This window comes from Cupressus sempervirens, chromosome 6 (genome assembly GCF_028749045.1).
Source record: "Cupressus sempervirens isolate cs-2001-9-10 chromosome 6, ASM2874904v1, whole genome shotgun sequence".
Lineage (NCBI taxonomy): Eukaryota > Viridiplantae > Streptophyta > Pinopsida > Cupressales > Cupressaceae > Cupressus > Cupressus sempervirens.
In genome coordinates, this window is record NC_143123.1 from 633671541 (window position 1) to 633690593 (window position 19053).

General features: G+C 32.3%; 1 pseudogene; it reads left to right on the plus strand.

The window, feature by feature from the left end:
* LOC149553825 (ATP-dependent helicase rhp16-like) overlaps window positions 1-19053 on the plus strand; it is a 145569-nt pseudogene that overhangs the window by 99691 nt on the left and 26825 nt on the right.

Here is a 19053-nt window from a genome sequence, read left to right on the forward strand (position 1 = left end):
TGTTGCTAGTAATAATACAAGCTTTTCAGCATTTAGCTTGTTCACAAGCAGAATCTAACCTACTCTTATGGTGTAAAATGATTTTCAATTAAACTGCTTCACATTTATTTTATGAAGCATTGTATCAAAAGATGGTATGTTATTGTAGGCCCATACTAGGTTGGAACATGTACACAACTAGTGTGATATCTATACTACTTAGAAGTGGAATTAGATAAAGAGGTTTTCCTTTAGAAAGAGGTGATCCATTATTGGGACATATATTTATGAGATGTTTTGGAATGGCTTGCTCCTCTTGATGTAGATAAAAAGATGATTTGATATAGTCATATTATTGTTAAATATAGAAGATAACATTAAGTAGAAGTTGTGGCAGTAGAATTGTAATCTATTTGCCAAAACTTCAAAAACAATAATTCTATCAAACTTCTTGAGTTATATCCTCATGGAAAAAGAACTTGTAATGCACTCATCACTAGATTTAATTAGGTCCTATCATTAGGAATATTAATAAGAAAGGTGTATTTAATCTAAAGTGACAAGCATTAGAAGAATCAATGGAAAATCTAAATTTCTTCCAATCCTGTTGGGGTTTTTCTTTGATTATTTGGACCTAGTAAGAAGAAATGGTTTCTTCTTCTTTAGTAATAATGCTTTCTAATATTCTTGTGGTAGGAATTGGAAAGAATGTAATTTTTCTTCTTTGTTATCACCTACTAACAAAAAATAGGAATTAGTAACAAATTTAGATAATAATTATTGTAGCACTTATATAAATCATTCTACATCTAAATCTTTCTATTGAGGAAAAGGAAATTCTTTTATTGATATTGTGGGTTATTACTTTATATAAATCTTATTGAGAAAGTCCTATGAGACACAAGACAAAGATAAATAATTATGTAAGGTGAATCCTGATCAAAGAAGTGCATATAGATTCTTTGATGCTTAGATGCTTTGTTCAACCCATGGCACAACTTATATTTCTATATATGCAAGGGATGTACTATGATCAATTCATAGTCACATTTTCTTTAGGTCATACAAGTAATGGTTAGATATTTGGAAGCTACCACCCAGAAAAACCTAAATGACTAGAATTTGATAGAGTGGTGTCAGAGATTGAGTAACCTTATACAAAACATGCATTTTTTCTTGTGGTATCACACATTATGGTTTGAATATTAATTTTTTGGCATATACTTCAGAGAGTTTGAAAGAATACAAACTTCATAAATGGATTTCAACCCTTTTTGTCATCGTATAGGGTTTTTGAGAAAATATTGTAATCATTTTCTTATGCTTTAAAACCACAGGTATGTTGGCTTCTAGTCATTGGTTATTTTTCAAAAGTATACATCAAATAGAATTTACATCTTCAATCAAGTTTAAAGAAAATCTTGTTATGAATAGAATATGAAATGATTTCTTTTCTAATGACTAAGTTATTCCTTTTGAACTACTTCAAGGTAAAAATCAATCTCTACTAAAATATTAAATAGTCAAAGTTGACTATGTTCTTGTCATAAATTAGAAAATATCGGGTAGCAGTTGAGCTTCTTGGCAATACTAGGTGTTGAGTTAGAACAATGTTAAATTTCTCAGAAACAATATGGACTGAGATGCTTGGTCCACACAAGGAGCTCAACAGCCAAAATGACTGAGACACGTGGTCAGCAAAGGGAAGCTCGGTCAAAATAGGGAACTTGGTAGAGGTAGAGGCTGAGTGGTTTGATCAATATAAATTGAGTTACTCAACTCAAACACAAGCCAAGTCACACAAGGAATAACAAGAACATTCGAGAAAATGAATAGATAGAAAGGGATTTCTCCTTTAAATCAAAGTAAAAAGAATCAAAATTGGCAAGGCTAAATCGAATTGTGAATTAGCCATAAATCGAATTGTGAATTAGCCATGAATCGAAATTGAATTGGAAAATTTAAAAAACCCTTGAAATTTAGTAACTTATTTCATTATCCCTTTATCACTTATTCGATTCACCAATTCACACAAAAATGTTTGGTTTAAATCAAATAGTTGAATCACATGAATCACATGAATTGTTGTGATTCTTGGAACCCAAAACTACTAACATGCACATCGAAATGTATTGTTCGAGATAAGATCAGAAACACAATATACTAGAGATAGACAAGTCTTCTTTCTTTCTTTCTTTCTATTAATCAAATCAAAGTATTGTGTGTAAAAAATGTGGACAAATAGAAAATACACTTTTATAAATCCTTACACTCAAGATCAATAGATAAAAATCCATGAAAACACAAGATCTCAAGAATCCACTCATAGCTTCCTATCATCAATGTGCAAAGGTTTGTATAGAGGTGGCTCTCATATGAGCATGGGTTGGTCTTCACAAGCACATAAAATGAATGAAATATTAAAATGGATATAAACATGTAAAATATCTCTGAGTATTCAAGAAAGCTTCAAAATTGCAAGTATAGTAGTATGATCAGCATGTATGGAAGTATGATTGATCACAAGAATGCTTCAAGTCCTCAAGGACATTGCATGAAAGCTCCAAAAACCTGTAGCATAATGGTGATAATAAAATTACAAACCCAAGAGGCTTGAGAAAATTGGAGGGAAATTGAAACTTAAATGAAAAAATATGACCCACATAAAAGAATGTGCAATTAGTATTTAATTGGTAATGTGGAGTGTAAAACTCCATAAAAATTATAAGATGAGAGATATTTTAAAAATAAAATAATCTCTTTTCTTATAAAGTAAAGTGTGTGACATTGATTTAATTCATTTCTTTAAAAATAATAAATGTTACACATAAAATAATGTGGAGAGAATTTTTATTTAATTAAAAGCGAGAAAATTCATTTAATTAAATAATCTCAAAAACTAAAGTGATCATCCATTTATTTAAATTTAATTAAATTAATCAATTCTAATTTATTCAAGGAAATTGATGTAAAATAATAATGATTAATCAAAGAATTCAAATAAGTCAAATAAATACAATAATTCATATAATTTAATTTGATCATAGGAAATGATGATGGAAATATTGATTCAAGCTTGAGATAAATGATTAAACTGGGGCAGACAGTCAAGGTGATCATCTTTTAGTGCTTACATTTACCCCTCTTGGACTAATATGTGAGCATCAAGAACACATTGAGTAAAAGAACCAAATCAAAATTTCAAAAGATTTAACATAAACTTGTGTAAGCGCCTTAGAGTTGTAGGAAACAAAGATTTGAAGTTCAAAGATAGATAACTGTAAAAATCTTTTTACACAAACTTGCCTGTATGGGACTCATAGTTGTGCAAAACAATCTTCCCAAGGGGATTGACAATTGTGGAATACAATCCATTAATTTTTCAACCTTTCAATTCATAAAATAGGTATAAGAAAAAGACAAATATTGACACCAATAAAATGATAAGTCAAGTACTGACATGCCCCAGGTAAAATAATCATTTGCCCAAAGCTAGGCAGAAAAATATAGATAGATATTGAATCAAATAAGAAAGCAATTAAGAGCAACATAGTGTTCCTGCACCCTCGGGATAGAAATAGAAATGAAGGAGATGCTAAGAAAGAAAAAGATAGATGTGATCAAATCAAAATAAAGGTTTATTGATGAAAGTCTCAAACATGGGAGCCAAGGAACAAATTCAACAGTCCCTCAATTTGAAACACCATGATGAAAGAATATCAAGGATGATCAATAAGTCTGAAGATATATACCCCAAGAACAAATTTGACTAGAAATACAAAGCATCAAAAAGAAAGGTCAAATCAAGAAGAAAGAATGAGGGGAAAGTGAATGAAAGACAAAGAAATGAAATAGATGGAAAGAAAAGGGAAAATGCCTCAAAGAAACATCAACTATTTAAGATAGGAAATTTCAATTTAGATCATAAACAAAAGATGTAAACTAAAGAGCACAATGTTATCATAGCTGATAAGGGCTCACAAAGATGAAGGAGATCCCCAAAAAAAAGTTACAAAACCTCAAAAAATAAAAGATTACAAAAATGCATGTTCGTGTCCATATGATGCTTCTACTCATTTTGACGAAGAATAAGGTGCTTTTTTTAATCACAAAGTCTAGATACACAACCTCCACTAGTAAGAACCATTAATATATGAATGTAATCTCACTTGTATGAAAAATGTGCAACCATCAATAGCCACCAAAGTAACCATGAAGATATGAATGCAATCAGAAGCATCACACAATCATCACTAGACACTAAGATGACTATGAAGATATGAATGTCATTTGGTTAGTGTTAAAAAACACTGTGAATCTTGAGATCAAAGCACACAAGCAATAAATCAACCAAAAACTTGTCTCATGGTCCATAGTTCTCTAGTTATGCATCCTAGAGTAACCACAAAAAAACTCAACAAAAATCAATGGAAATCAAATCACATAACGAAGAAGAAACCAAATACCCCCAGTCCTCTAGCTATGCATCCAAAAGATACTAGGGATGGAATAAAAGAATAGGAAGTGCAATACATGTATATATATAACAATGAATAGTCAAAACATAAAGAAAAGATTAAAGCATAGCTAAGGTATTATGTTTAATTTTTTTAATGTGATAATCAACACCGAGTTCTAAACAAAAGGTCAAAGAATCACAAGTACACAAGGATCTCAAAACTCCCAAAGTAGTGTTGAGAAACACTATTTGGGGTGGTGTTAAAAAAATAACCATTTTGGTATTGAAAAATACTATTTATGAATTGCCCCAAATACTAACGCATCCAAGAGACCCAAGTTGACACAAATGTATGCCCCCTAGACAAAGACAAAGACCAATTCTAGACCAAGGAGTTAAAATAAGGCCTGGTGGAGGAATGATTAAGTAGCAAGGAGATATTCTAATAGATAGGAGTGCAAAGGCCTCAAGAAACACATGGCACTTGGATTTATTGCATTTTTTATTTTTATTTTTATTTTTATTTTTTTGCAATATTTCATTTTTTAATTTTATTTTTGGAATATATCATTTTTTTGAATTTTTTTAAGGACCCATAAATACATACAATAAATATAGATGCTCCCAACTAGAATAGACATTGGGAGTAGAATCTTTTCAAATGAAGCACATTAAGAGGATCCGGGAGTTGATCTCCCTTGAGTGTAGATAAAAAATAGGCACCCAATCCAGAAGAAGTTGTAACAATGTAAGGACCCAACCAATTAGGCTCAAACTTTCCCTTTTGAGCTTTATTTTGCCACTTCTTAGGATTATCACATAGAACAAGGTCTCCCACTGAAAAATCTCATGGGAAAACCTTCTTGTTGTAAGTCTTAGATAAGATTTTATGATAAACTCTCATGTGATCAAAGGAAACCTTTCTTTCCTCATCAATTAATTCAAGTTCTTATAATCTAATAATTCTATAGTCTTCATCTATCACTAAAACTTTAAGAGCCACTCTCAATGATGGAATTTCAACCTCTAAGGGAAAACATCTTCATAACCATAAACGAATGAAAAAGGTGTAGCAATTGTGGGAGTTTCAATACTAGTTTTGTAAGCCCATAAAGCAGGATTAATCTACAAGTGCCAATCAATAAGATTAGGGTGCATGAGAGATAAGGATATAAAAGACTCAAGTTTGAAAATATGGATCTCATCTTTACTAGCAACTAAGGAGTTAGATTTTTTGTGGTTTTCCTCAATAGCACTTAAATCATAAATCCTTCTAATAACTCGAGAGTTAGGATCAACTCCATTGGGCTAAGCATCATAAGTATGAATCACATCAATGACCAAATCAATTGTAGAAGTTTCTAAAAATGAATCTCATTCATACTCATGTGAATTTGTTTCTGAATCCCAACTAGGATGTTTAGACCATGATGGTTTGGGACCTTTTGATGTTGAAGCTTGATTTTTATCATAAGTAAATTTATCTCTTTCCATTAAATGAATAATATCCTTATGCTAGTGTACTCTATTATGATCTTCAATATCAGACTCATCATTTTCCATGTTTGTGCTATGTTGGGTTCTTGATGTAGAGACTTCATTAACATGTTGGGTTCCTAAAGTGGAAGCTTCTTTGTCATGATTAACTAGAGTAGGCCCATCCCCAAAAGAAGGTTTGTTAAAGTGACCCAATCATCACACATATCATGTTGATTTTTAGTATTAGGTATATATACTTCCTCATCTTCATCATCACAAACATCAAATATGATTCCATTATCATAATTATTTCCAAATCCAAAACCAGCAATATCTCTAGATTTTTTTCCATCAAAACAATCAAGGGGTTTAGAACATGCAACCATTGTATGACTCAAAGGACCATGACCAAGATAGCCTATATCTTTCACAAAAGTATAACCTTTCCCATAGTTGATAAGATTTGGGGAAAACTTTTCATCATGTTTAACCTTTTCATCCTTATAAATTTAGTTTCTAATAGCAATTTCTTCTTTATTCTTCTCCATAGGAATGGAGGATATAACAAATATACCAAATTTTGTCTTAGTAGGAGAAGAAGGTTTGATTTCATATGAAGGTAATCTATAGGAATGAGGTGAAATTGGAAGAGTAACAATAGAATTGATCTTGTATTCTCCCATTCCTATATTGAGATGTTAAAATATTTCTTCACATAATTTGAAATAGTGTATATCTCATCTGAGGAGCTTTTGGGAGGAACACGTGACTTGGCTAAAATCTTGTTGATAGATAAAGTATTATCCCCCGCAATATGGATTGTTTCCCCATTATAAGGAATATTAACACATTTATGATATGTAGAGGGAACCTCTTGCATGTCATTTATCCAAGGTCTACCCAATAAAATGTTGTATGTAAAAGGATTAGTGTCAACCGCTTGAAACACAATGTCCCTCTTAATTGGCCCAGTCTGAATGAGTAAAAAAATCAACCCTTTAGAATTTCTTGTAGCTTCATCATAGGCTTTGACAGTGATTTTTCTTTTAGTATCAATGACTTTCTCTTAATATACCAATTGTTTGAGAAAACTAAAGGAACAAATGTTTAGCCCCGCACCCCCATCTATCAACACATGCTTTACAATGTTTGTATGGATCATGACTTGAATATGTAAGGCAAGGTTAAGACAAGATCATCTTCCTTTGGAAAGGAAAGGTGATATGAAATATTGATATGGGTAACCATGTTCTGGAATTAATCAACATCTAAGTTGTTGGGAATATTAGTTGTGGACAAAGCATCTTCAAGGACTTGCTTGTGTTTAGGAGATAACTCTAGAAGCTCAAAGATAGAAATATTAGTAGGGGTAGACTTCATTTGATTTACAAGATTAAAATTATTTCTATCATTTAAAGTAGGCATGGGTTTAGACACAACATCTTTAGATGGAACTTGCTTAGGTTTAGGCTATGGAAGAGTAGCCTTAAGAACATAGGGATCTTGACTCCAAGTGATAGCATTCAAATTCTTAGAGGTAGTAGAAGAACTAGAATCCCTAAGATTAAATGGAGTTTTAACTTCCTCATCATTCAAACTATATTCATGATAGTAAGGATCTTTGAGCGTGAGTATGTTCACATTTTCTTCTTTACCTTGAATCATTTTGGTGACTTGATTAGCACTGGTAAATCCATAATCTCTATTGGTGTATGTATAATTCACTTAAGCATTTCCATTCTTAGGCTTGGATGGTTCACCATTTTTATACTTAGGCAAAGGATATTTATAAGCTTTATGATCATAATTTGTAGTAGGTCCAACACTTGCAATTGTTAATTTTCCATTATCAATCAATTTCTAAATATCATTTTTTAACCTTTGACAATTTTTTGTAGTATGACAAGTCTTTCTTTGATGATAATGATAATGAGCATTGTCATCCCAATGTGGGCCCTTTGTAGTAGGTGCTTGTTGATTCTTAGTCAAAGTTACATCTTTCCAACAACCAATTCTTTCAAAATATCCTCATAAGGTCTATTAATCTTTATAAAAAAACCTTCTTTCTTGAGGGTTTCTATTATTGGAGATAGAATTGCCTCTATTGTTCTATTGAGAAGGTTCTTGAAGCTTCATAGCATGGATGCCATTTGTTAATCTGAAAACAACTTGATTACTATACTTCAATGTTTCAACTATACCATCATTAACCACATGTTGATTTCCTTTATTCCAAGAAGTATTATTGTTCTTATTTCCATTTATATTAGTCTTGAGAGTCCCTTGGTATTTTAAAACATCTTCAATATGGAAAGAAGTCTCTACCATAGCATGGAAAGTCTCAAAAACTGATTTTCCTAATTCATTTCTCATTTTAGGAACCAAGTTTTTCACAAGTATATCAATTCTTTCCTTTTCATATATTTCCCTAGAGTAGTGAGAGCATAACTTTCTCCATTTTTGTAAGAAAAGATAAAAGATTCTCCTTGCTCTTGCTTGAGATTGCATAGATCCAATAGTGAAACTAGATTATGAACATTATAGGAGAAATGTTGGATAAATTTTTAAAGGAGATCTTCTCAAAATTCTTAAGTGGAGGAGTAATATTAGTGAGCCATTCCATTGCTTGGCCCTTTAAACTTCGTTGAGACAATCACATGAGGTAGGCATATTTTCTTGAAAAATCTAGACTCAAGGTGAAAACTTGTCTCACATGATTAGTGGGGACTCCATTCCCATCATATTTATCCTAATGTTGAAACTTTTTATTCTTGGGTAATTCAACCTCTAAAATGCTCCTCTAAAATGGTAGAGAACAAACACTTTGAAGAGAGAATGGATGCTTAGGTGTAAGTTTATCCATCAACATCTTGACATTCTATTCTATTTTCTCTTGAAAAGAAGGATATTGTCTCTTGATATTTTTATTCACATCAAAATTGTAATGCACTTGTATACCTTTGTTAATTAAATCCTTAAAGCATTTATCCTTATTGAGTTCAACATACTGAACCATATACTTGCGAAAGTTGGGATCTTCTTCTAGTATATCATAATCTATACCAAAACCATGTGCAGTATGCTGAGCATATTGCTATGAATACTATCTATGCTGATATCTTGGAGGAGGTGATGGTTTCCTTGTATTTCTTCTAGGAGAAGGTGAAGGTGATACATTTTGAGTAGCTCTATCAGATCCTAGAGAAGTAAAATGTGGGGAATCATTACCACCTTGTGAAAGTATATCATTAAGTCTCTTATGTGCTATTTTATTAGCTTTCTTTTCAGCCTCATGCTATATGTATGCATCCATATAGGCTCATCCTTCTTTCTCAAGATGCCTCTCTTCCTCATTACCTTTAGGAGATTCAAGGAGAGGAGTAGAAGGCACAAAATCATTTCCACCTTGTGAAAGTATGTCATTAATTATCTTATTTTGTATCTTTTCAGCCCTATGAGTAATATGCACATTCAAGTATTACTCATTGTCCTCATTGACTTGTTCAAAATCCTTAGGTTCTCCCATAGCATTTCTAGGAGAGAAGGAGACTTTATAAGTAACATTATGTCACAATTGTGTTATTTTAGCCAAACTCTTATTGATTTGATGAGATGATTTCTTTTCCTTTTTCTCTAAGTAGGATAGCTTTTCCAAATCAACTTGTCTAGCTTTATCATCCATAGTATGGAATGGTCTAGGTGACAATCTAGGAGTAATAAATGGAGAGTAGTTTTGATTTCCTATATGTAAATCTCTATCAAAATCATTCATTGAAGTAGATCCATATATATCTTCATGAGTTCTATGAGGCCTTAATTACTCAACTAGATGTTCTCATAATAATCTATTATTAATCATGTCATCCATGTTTTTTTCTTTGTTTCTAGTGAATAACATGTGTTGTTCAAAGATTCTACTCTCAAGATATGAGGAAGCTCTAGATGTGTTCAACTTACTAAGATGACTAGAAGGATTAAACCAAAATTTCATTTCTCCCTTAGGTGGTTGATTATAGATAGGTTATTTTCCTTTACATTTTTGACAAGTTGGTACTATGGGTAATTGATCAAAGTTAGCTTTAGGTCATTCACTATGACTCACTTGAAACCTAGTCATAACTAACATGAGAGGGAAAATGCTAGTAAATAGGAAGACTCCAAGAAGCGTTGGTATCAAACTAGAGTAGTAAAGTAATAAATTGTCTAGTTAATAAAATATAATAATGTAACTATCTATAACTCTTGTCAACTCAATTTTCCATAGAGGTCTAACGATTGGCCAACACAATATGCCCAGAGTTCTAACAATTGTCAAAATATCCAAGAGTTGTAATGTAATAATATGATATAGAATGATATGTTTAGACAAGTGAATACACACAATCCAAGGATGAGATCAAAGAATCTAAGAGAAATCTTTCTCCACTAGGGTAGTCTCTAACTTTCTCAAGTCTTGGTTTTGGCAACAAGATAAGGAATGATTTTCTAACTCAAGGGAGCTATAAAACAAGAATCAAAATGACTAAGAAGTTTAGACATTTAGGATTAGGTCCACAATGGTCAAATCAATTTAGGAATGACAAAAAAAAGGTAACCCTATAGTCAGATCAATGAATTGAACTCTCCAAATGATGATTTCTAACTAGACAATGGGTTCACAATAAGTAAGGTAGCAGTAGGATAGTAAACTAGAAAGTTAGGTTGAGAACTCAGGGAACTTGATTTTGATTTTTCTTTTTAACCAACTATGATCAATTTTAGATTTATAAATGATAATCTGGCACATATAATAGTAACTATGGATTTCAAGAAAATGTCTACAAGAAATGAGAAAGCGATAAAGAAACCTTGCGCATGAAAAAGAATAATTTCAAGTATGGTAGTAGTAGGATAGTAAACTAGAACGTTAGGTTGAGAACTTGCGAAACTTCCATGATTGTTCTTTTTAACCAACTATGATTAATTTTAGATTTATAAATGATAATCTAACACATATAATAGTAATTAGGGATTTCAAGAAAATGTCTACAAGAAATGAGAAAGGGACAAAGAAACCTTGCACATGAACAAGAGTAGTGTCATAGTATCAATCTAATCACTAGAACCACTACTTATGTATTTTCTAAAAATATTTTCCAATCACGCACATAGACCTAGCGAAGAAAACTTTGATTGTTGTTCTATGGTTTATAATAATAGTCAACTCTACAACTCTTGTACTTGAAAGCAAGAGAAATCCAATCCCAATGCACTAAGGTTATGACACACTCTTAGAATTTAATCAATTTGGAGTTGTTGAGGAAATCTAATAGCCCAACAAGAGACCACACCTATGGAGATTTCTTCCACAAGGAAATTTATATAGTGGTTTTTGTTTCATGATAGGAATGGCTAGTACCACTCAAGGTTCCATCTATGTGGTTTACCCAATAAATGAAGTGTCCACTACGATTGACCCTCTCTAACAAGAAAGACTCACAACATGGACCATATGGGGACTTGGTTCAAATTTAAGGGTTCCAAGTTTTTGATGCTCCTAAAGGGAACATAGAATAATCCTATAGCCTCTTCACCTCACACTAGTACATTTGACCCCATTTTTATACCAAATTTTTTGACCATCTATTAAAATGTTTTAGATTGGTTTTCAAATCTTTTGACCATATATTTTGCTTAGGGTTTTAAAATCATGCCATGGATTGAAGGTGGATTGGAATACCTATAGTTTTCATTCTTCTTTGGTCAAAATTCCTTTCATTTCTCTGATTTGGTCCATCATTATAATCTGTAAGTTTGTCTCGATGTTTCTTCGAAAAGTCCTCACAATTGATTTCTTTTTGTATTCTACTAAAAAAAATTGAACACTTTGGAGCCCATTTCAAGGAACAAATTCTAATTTGATTCTTCACTCAACTTCTTTCACTAGTATAATGGAATTATTCAAAAGCACCAATCACGGCATATAGAGAAGTAGAGATTTTTCATTCATACATTCTTCTATTAATGGCCTCCCTAAACATTGAAGAATCTTATTCTTCTAAACTCTGCAAAGACCCATTACTGTTAGAAGCCTCATCCACCATGAAAATGTTAGGCATGTAATGATTAGTATTGACAGGCTCTACCATTCAAAAATATTGAAGAATCTTGTTCTTATAAAAATGATGGTTGTATAGAATGAGTTAAATTGAGCTTCTCAAGTTTTAAGTATGCTACATTTTGGTGTTATAGTCACATCACTTCTTTTCAACTAGGTAGAGAGTGATGGCATGCCCTCTGATGCAGAGGAGCTTTACCTAGTCACCATGAATTCGGTGATTGTGAACACATTTTTAGTGGTGTGTATTTGCAATTGTGTATTCAGGGTCTTAAGTAGCCTTTAGGATGATGTATATACATTAGTTTAGGTTAAGAATTTGGCTTTCAAAGAGATATTGAATCAGTATCTATATCATCATAAATTTTGTTTTGGTTTTGAGTTCTAATTTTGGTTTCTAGCATACATTTACAAATAACTTAAGGAAGTCCTTAAAAAGTGAATAATTTACGTGAGGTATAGCCTGGTTTGGTCTTTTAGTATTAGCTAAAGTTTTCAAATATCTGGTTTTGATTTCTTTTTATCTATAGTATTATTCGTATTGGAGCATCTCTTGTGTATTGTTCATGAACATACTAGGGTCTAAATATAAACAATGTGTCATCTGCTTAAGCTTGAGCTAGCTTACCTAACTCCAAATAAAACATATATATGAGCTTGAAGCATGGAGGAGTACAAAATTATAGCTTTTGTGGGGTTTTAATAGTATTTTGTAGTGATTGACTATAAAAGGATTCTTTCAATGACATATTTTAAAAGAAAAGCTAATGATGCAAATTGTATTGGGTATGAGTGGTATTCTAGTGCATGAAGTTGTTTGAACTTGTTGCATGCCCTTTAGATAAGGAACATACCATGGAAGTGGTATTACCTAACAGAGGTAGTAGAAAGAAATAGAATGTAGAACATGTCTATAAAGCATCACATCCAATCACTGAGATGAATTTGAATCAAAATAACATGTTCGTATCTGACATAGGAGATTCAAATTTTGAACCTCAAATGCAAATAAGTGATGATCAAGATGCTGGTTCAACCAGTGAGGAAGAAATAATTGTTTCCAATGACCAAGAGTCAAAAAATAAATGAAAGAGGTCAAAAAAATTAAAAAATGCACAGAGAAGCATAAAAAATGAGGAAGCAAAAAGAAAAGAAGCCATTACATTCTGAAGTAGGCATTGCCAACAATTTGATTTGGTAGGTTTGGGAAAAAAGCTTTGAAGATTGGGGATCCTCGGTAGATGATGGAGAGCTTGACTTAGATGCATTTTCTCAAAATAAGGGTCCCATAGAAGAGCGAGGGCCACCCCCTGAGATGTTGATGCCATTATTACCTTTCCAAAAGAAGTGGCTAGCTTGGAGTCTAATGCAAGAAGAATCTAAATATAAAGGTGGCATTCTTACAAATGAAATGGGAATGGGAAAAAAAATTTGGGTAATATCCCTTTTTCTAACTAATCATGGCCTGCGATTGAAGGCACCTCTTAATGCTAACTCATCTAAGTTGTCAAACATTGAAGGAAATTCCATTAGCAAATCTAAGGTTCTACCTCAGATTAAAGCCACTCTTGTTGTTTGTCTAATGGTAGTAGTCATCTAATGGAGAAATGAGATTGCAAGGTTCACAAGTGAAGGGAGCACTAAAGTTTTGGTTTATCACAGTGCTAATAGATGTAAAGATATTGTAGAACTTTTTTATTATGATATTGTCTTGACCACATATAACATTGTTGAGTCAGAGCATAGAAAGAGATTGATGCCTGGAAAGAAGAGGTGTCAATGATGCTATAAATTGTTTTATCCAAAATGACTAGGCATACACCAATGATACTTTTGTGGGCCTCTTGTTGTGAGATCTAAAAAGAAATCCAAAAAAGTTAAAAAGAAATGAAAAATAGGCAATGTATGTGAAATCCTCAAAAAAGAAAACAATTGATGAAGATAAATATGTAGATGTCAGCAAGCAAAAGATGAAGGGTAAAGGAAAGTCTAAAGTGTCAACCATTGGTAAGAGTGCTATCGATGGGAATTCTCAAAGAAGCAATAGGAAAAATAAAAATGTAGATCTTGATGGCATTAAGGAGATTGGAAATAAGGTACTAGGCTCATCAAATGACATGGGAACATTAGTTCTCCATTCAGTCAAATGAGATTGCATCATATTAGATGAGGTATGTTTGTTACATTGTATTTTTTATGGTTCATAGATAGATTATAGAGCTTGTGACATAAGAAATTTATATATTCAATTATGAAGTCTTGCCAATGACATTAACTACTCGAGAAACACACAATATGCAATCAAATAAATGATATTTATGATACATTTAAAAAAATTTTGAAGCAGAAAAAGAGCTTCATTTCTGAAAATAATTAAATGTCTTACTTTGTTGTAAATTGTTTAGGGTTTGACTCTTTTATATGTCAGGCCCATTTTATCAAGGATCAATCATGTATTATTGCTAAAGTTGTATTCTCATTAGAGTCATCTTAGAAGTGGGCTCTGAGTGGAACTCCTCTTTATAACCGCATTGGAGAATTATACTCTCTTATAAGTTTTGTCATCCAATTTTTATATTAACATGTTTTGTATCCTTTAAAAGGTATAGATTTCTTATGAATTGTTGGATCATTTATAAATCATATGCCATGGATTTGAAATGCACTATAGGTACACTTCTTATAGATATTTCCTTACTCCTATTACTACTGTAAGAAATGCAACTGCAAATCACTTGATTACAGGTAACGTCTCTTACATAAGGCTTAAAGTGGACCCATTCATAGATGCAATTTCTTGAGATGGTCATTTTTGTTTTCATTCAGTTTAGTGCCTTATTGTTTCAAGGATCAAAATTATTTCTATGCACATAGTTAATAGTTTTTTAAAATATATACCACACACATTCACATGAGCCAACATTGTCTTCACTCTTAACTTATTGTTTATACTTTCAAGTATTCATGGACACTATAAGGTTGATTCAATGTTATATTTTTTTTATAAATTTTAATCTCATAATTAATTTATTTATATGAAAGTTTATAAGAATAATATATTGATATTGTTTATGTGTTAGGGAGTCATAGAAAGAGGTGGAAATTTTGGGGGCAAGGGGGAGAAGGATCCTAATTTGGGGATTATTTGGTAGGGGCCTGGGAGTAGCCATTGATTGGTTGATGGATAGCACCTCTCATAGTATTTGGGAGTAGTACCCTTTGTGCATTCTTTTACATGGCATATGATGGGATGGAGGGGCTAAGTCCCTAACCCCAAATCCAATTTAAGGTCTTTGATGTTACATGCCCTTAGTGGTGCATGCTATTTTCATAATTTATCACATTATTCTCTCCAACACCAAGTCCTCCCTATTTTAGTATTTCTAGCCAACTCACCACTATTTAGAGAACTAACAATGAAGTTGAAGTGTCTTGTTGGTCTAAATGAAAAGGGAAATGCAATTTTTTTAGCTTTTTTTAATGGTTTCAGGGTGTGGGTGGGTTAAATGAGAGTATTAGAAATTAGGATTTGTAATCTAAATTTTTAAAAATTCCTTTTTTAAATGTTAGATGTGGTGGACAATGTATAGTTTTTAAGATGTTCAGGAGACATTGATATGCTTGATTTTCTTGAAGGTTAGGGGATGTCCTAGCATTTTCACAATATCCCCACTTTAAGGAAGTGGTGGTGGTGGCACATCAAAGGTATGTTTTATTACCATTGTGGGGTCTCAAGAATGTTGCTGTTAGATGACAAAAATATGGTGGAAAGCTAAAAGCTTTTGAAATGCTATTGGACCTCTTGAGCTCTTGGAGAATCCTAACATCCTCTCGACATTCTTACTTTGAGGGAGGCATCAGCTACCTAGTAGTGGTGGTTACTCCACACTAGAGGAATGTTTCTTTGACATCTTGGGGTCCCAAAAATGTTGTTAAATGGCTACAAGTTGTGGTAGATAGCTTAAAGTTTGTGAGATATTCAAGAGACGCTTGGTTGAGTTTCTTGAGTATATTAGGGAAATCCTATCATCCCTTCAATGTCCCCACTTTGAGGGAGACATCTCCTATGTGGTAGTGTTGGCACATTGGAGGAATGTTTCACTGTCATCTAAGGGTCTCAATAATATCTTTGTTAGTCTACATTTTTCTTGGGGTGGGGCAGGGTGTCACTTATGTAACACTAGATCTTGTGGATGGTTAGATGGATAAGGTCTTTTTTGTTGTTAAAAATGGTAGTTGATTACATAAAATTTATAACAATTTATATCAAAAATCTTGTTAATAAGATTGTATTTTGATGCTAATATTTGTTTAGCTCAAGGTGTGATAGTAAATGGTTCAAACTTCTTATACATTGTGACGTATTATTAGGACTTAATGCATATTTCATGAGTAGTAGCTCATAAGAATCCATACTCATCAGCTTGAATTGTTTGTTTGATACCCATTGCATTGAGGTGATGCTTACAAGGTTGAATTCATAATAACCATTTCTCATTAGCTTAAATTGTTTGTTTAGTACCCATTGCATTGAGGTGATGCTTACAAGGTTGAAGTATTGCAACTTCCTAGAAGGTCTGCCAACTCAATTCCATGATGATCCAACTTTGCTTGACCATAAAGTTTTTCCCAGGATTATGCCTTCTTAGCTTGCCAATACAAACCTTCAAAAAGTTTTGTGCCTTATGAAGCATTGATCATAGATCTGCTCAGTTCCTTCATTAACAACTAGGTCATAGTTTTCATTATGTCAAATTATGTGATGTTTAATTAGTACCGATCTTAAAATAATTGCAAGAGTAGTGGTTTACAAGAGCTCATCTCTTTTGATTAAAAATAGTGTACTTAGCACTCATTGCATCCATGTGATCCTCACATAAATGAAGGATTTCAGATTTATTGGGTGTTGTTGTTGCAAGACTAGTACAAATTTGTTTGCATCTATAGAAAAGAAAGCATGGAAAGTGTGAAGGAGAAAATGTTGCAGGTCCAAGAGCTCAAAATGTTAATAAAAAATTTATGGCTGCCCATTGTTAAAATTTTTATGGAAGGCTCTCTAGGGCTCAACAATCATATTTGAATACTTCAAGTGGGCTAGAGTTTGGTAGGACTGGCCCAAAGTAGAGGAATTTGTCATGGAGTTGATAGCAACAATATTGGATGTTTTTGATAATCTACACTCCCCATTGGATAGCCAATGATATGTGTGTAATATGTGCAACCCAAAATCATGTTATATAGAAAATTTATATATAAATAAGTAAACTAATTAATTAATATGATATTCTTGTAATCTTATAAATATATATAGGAGGGATGTGAAATATATATCTTTCTATTAGTTTATTCATTATTGTATTACATATAAATTGTTATATATAAATATATATAGGAATATCAAATTATATATTATATTGTATAGCTAAACCTAGCCAGACTGATTTTGGGATTGTTTCACCATATTGGCAAAACCAATTTTTGTAAACTGGCAACTCACAACAAAGTAGTTGGATGTTTCGTGAGAAAAAACTAGAAACTATAGTTGCATTTATATAGGATGAAGGTTTATTAAAATTTAAAGAGGGAAATTTGTAATGGATATAACAGTCCAAGAGCTCTAACCAGCTAGAGATGAATACAATAAAGAACTGAGGGATAGTAGATTAGTTAATATAATAACATTACAACATAATGCACATGAATAAGAAAGGAAATTAGGAAACTAATGTAATTCTCATCATTATGGCTTCATCATCACCTTTACCATATATTAGCCTTAATAATATTCCCAAATGAAAACACTAAAAAAATTCCAAATTCTTGTGGCTTGCATCGGATTAGAATGTCAGCATCACAATGAGAAAATGTGGTTATTTGGATATAGGAAGAAAGTTAGGATAAGATTGTAAGAGCGTGATGGCATATTGAGCTACATCTATGTTTGATCTCTTTGATTCTCAAATGGTTCATGGTGATCTTGTTGGCATTTTTGCAATGATGCATATAGTTCTGTCACCTCTCAAAATTTTCTTAACAAGCACATTTACTTGTCATTTCCCTAACTTTGTTCAATCGAAGATGTCCACTCAATCTTTTTTACTATGGCAGGCTGTATTTAATCTTTTTAAAAGAATATTTGAAAGCATCTTGTCTTTTCCAATCATCTTTTGGACAAATATATGGATAATACTCAATAAGAATTAAGGTACCATGCTTGATGGATCCCATGTTGCTAGTTTGGGGTTTAGGTATTTGAATTTCACAATCTATCTGGGTTGATAGCTACACACATACACACAATCTTTATTTAATCCAAATTTTTATCATACAAAAACACACACACACACATACACACACTTTGTCATAATTTGATCTAAATCCCTATATATTCTCAATATATCCATATTTAATTGTTAAATCATAAAAGGATTTTTCTTAATTTGATAAATAAATAAATCCTTATCATCAAGGCAATAGTAGTCATAGAAAATAAGCCCTTTCAAGTTTAAAATAGAGTCCACCAAAATGTACACCTTAACAATTTATCAAATGACATTTTTTTATCATTTATTGACACATTGAAATAAAGATTAGATAGTACATTTTATTATTTATTTCTACCCAAAAAAAGGTTCCTACAAAATGTAACACCAGGTGTGGAAAACAATGATGATAGGGGATGATGGACAATAGCTATGTGTGGTCGAGGAAGGAATCAAATGGTGGTGAGTCAGTGGTCATGGATGAAAGGAATCATTGTATCATCTTGTAAAAGAAAACTAGTCATCGACTTGGCTCTACTAGCTTCTTCACATCTTTTCCCTTGGAGAACTCAGAGTTGTCTCCATGCATTCTAACTTCTGACAACATCACCTGGTGAATCAGCCTCAATTCGAACTAGGTTCAAGCTAGATATGTATCTGCACATGGCAAGGGATGAATCTATAACATAGAACAAACCTAACAATCACACTACACTATTGGAATATTAAATGCAAAATGTCATTTGCCCCTGGAGCCAAATGCCCACCTACCATTC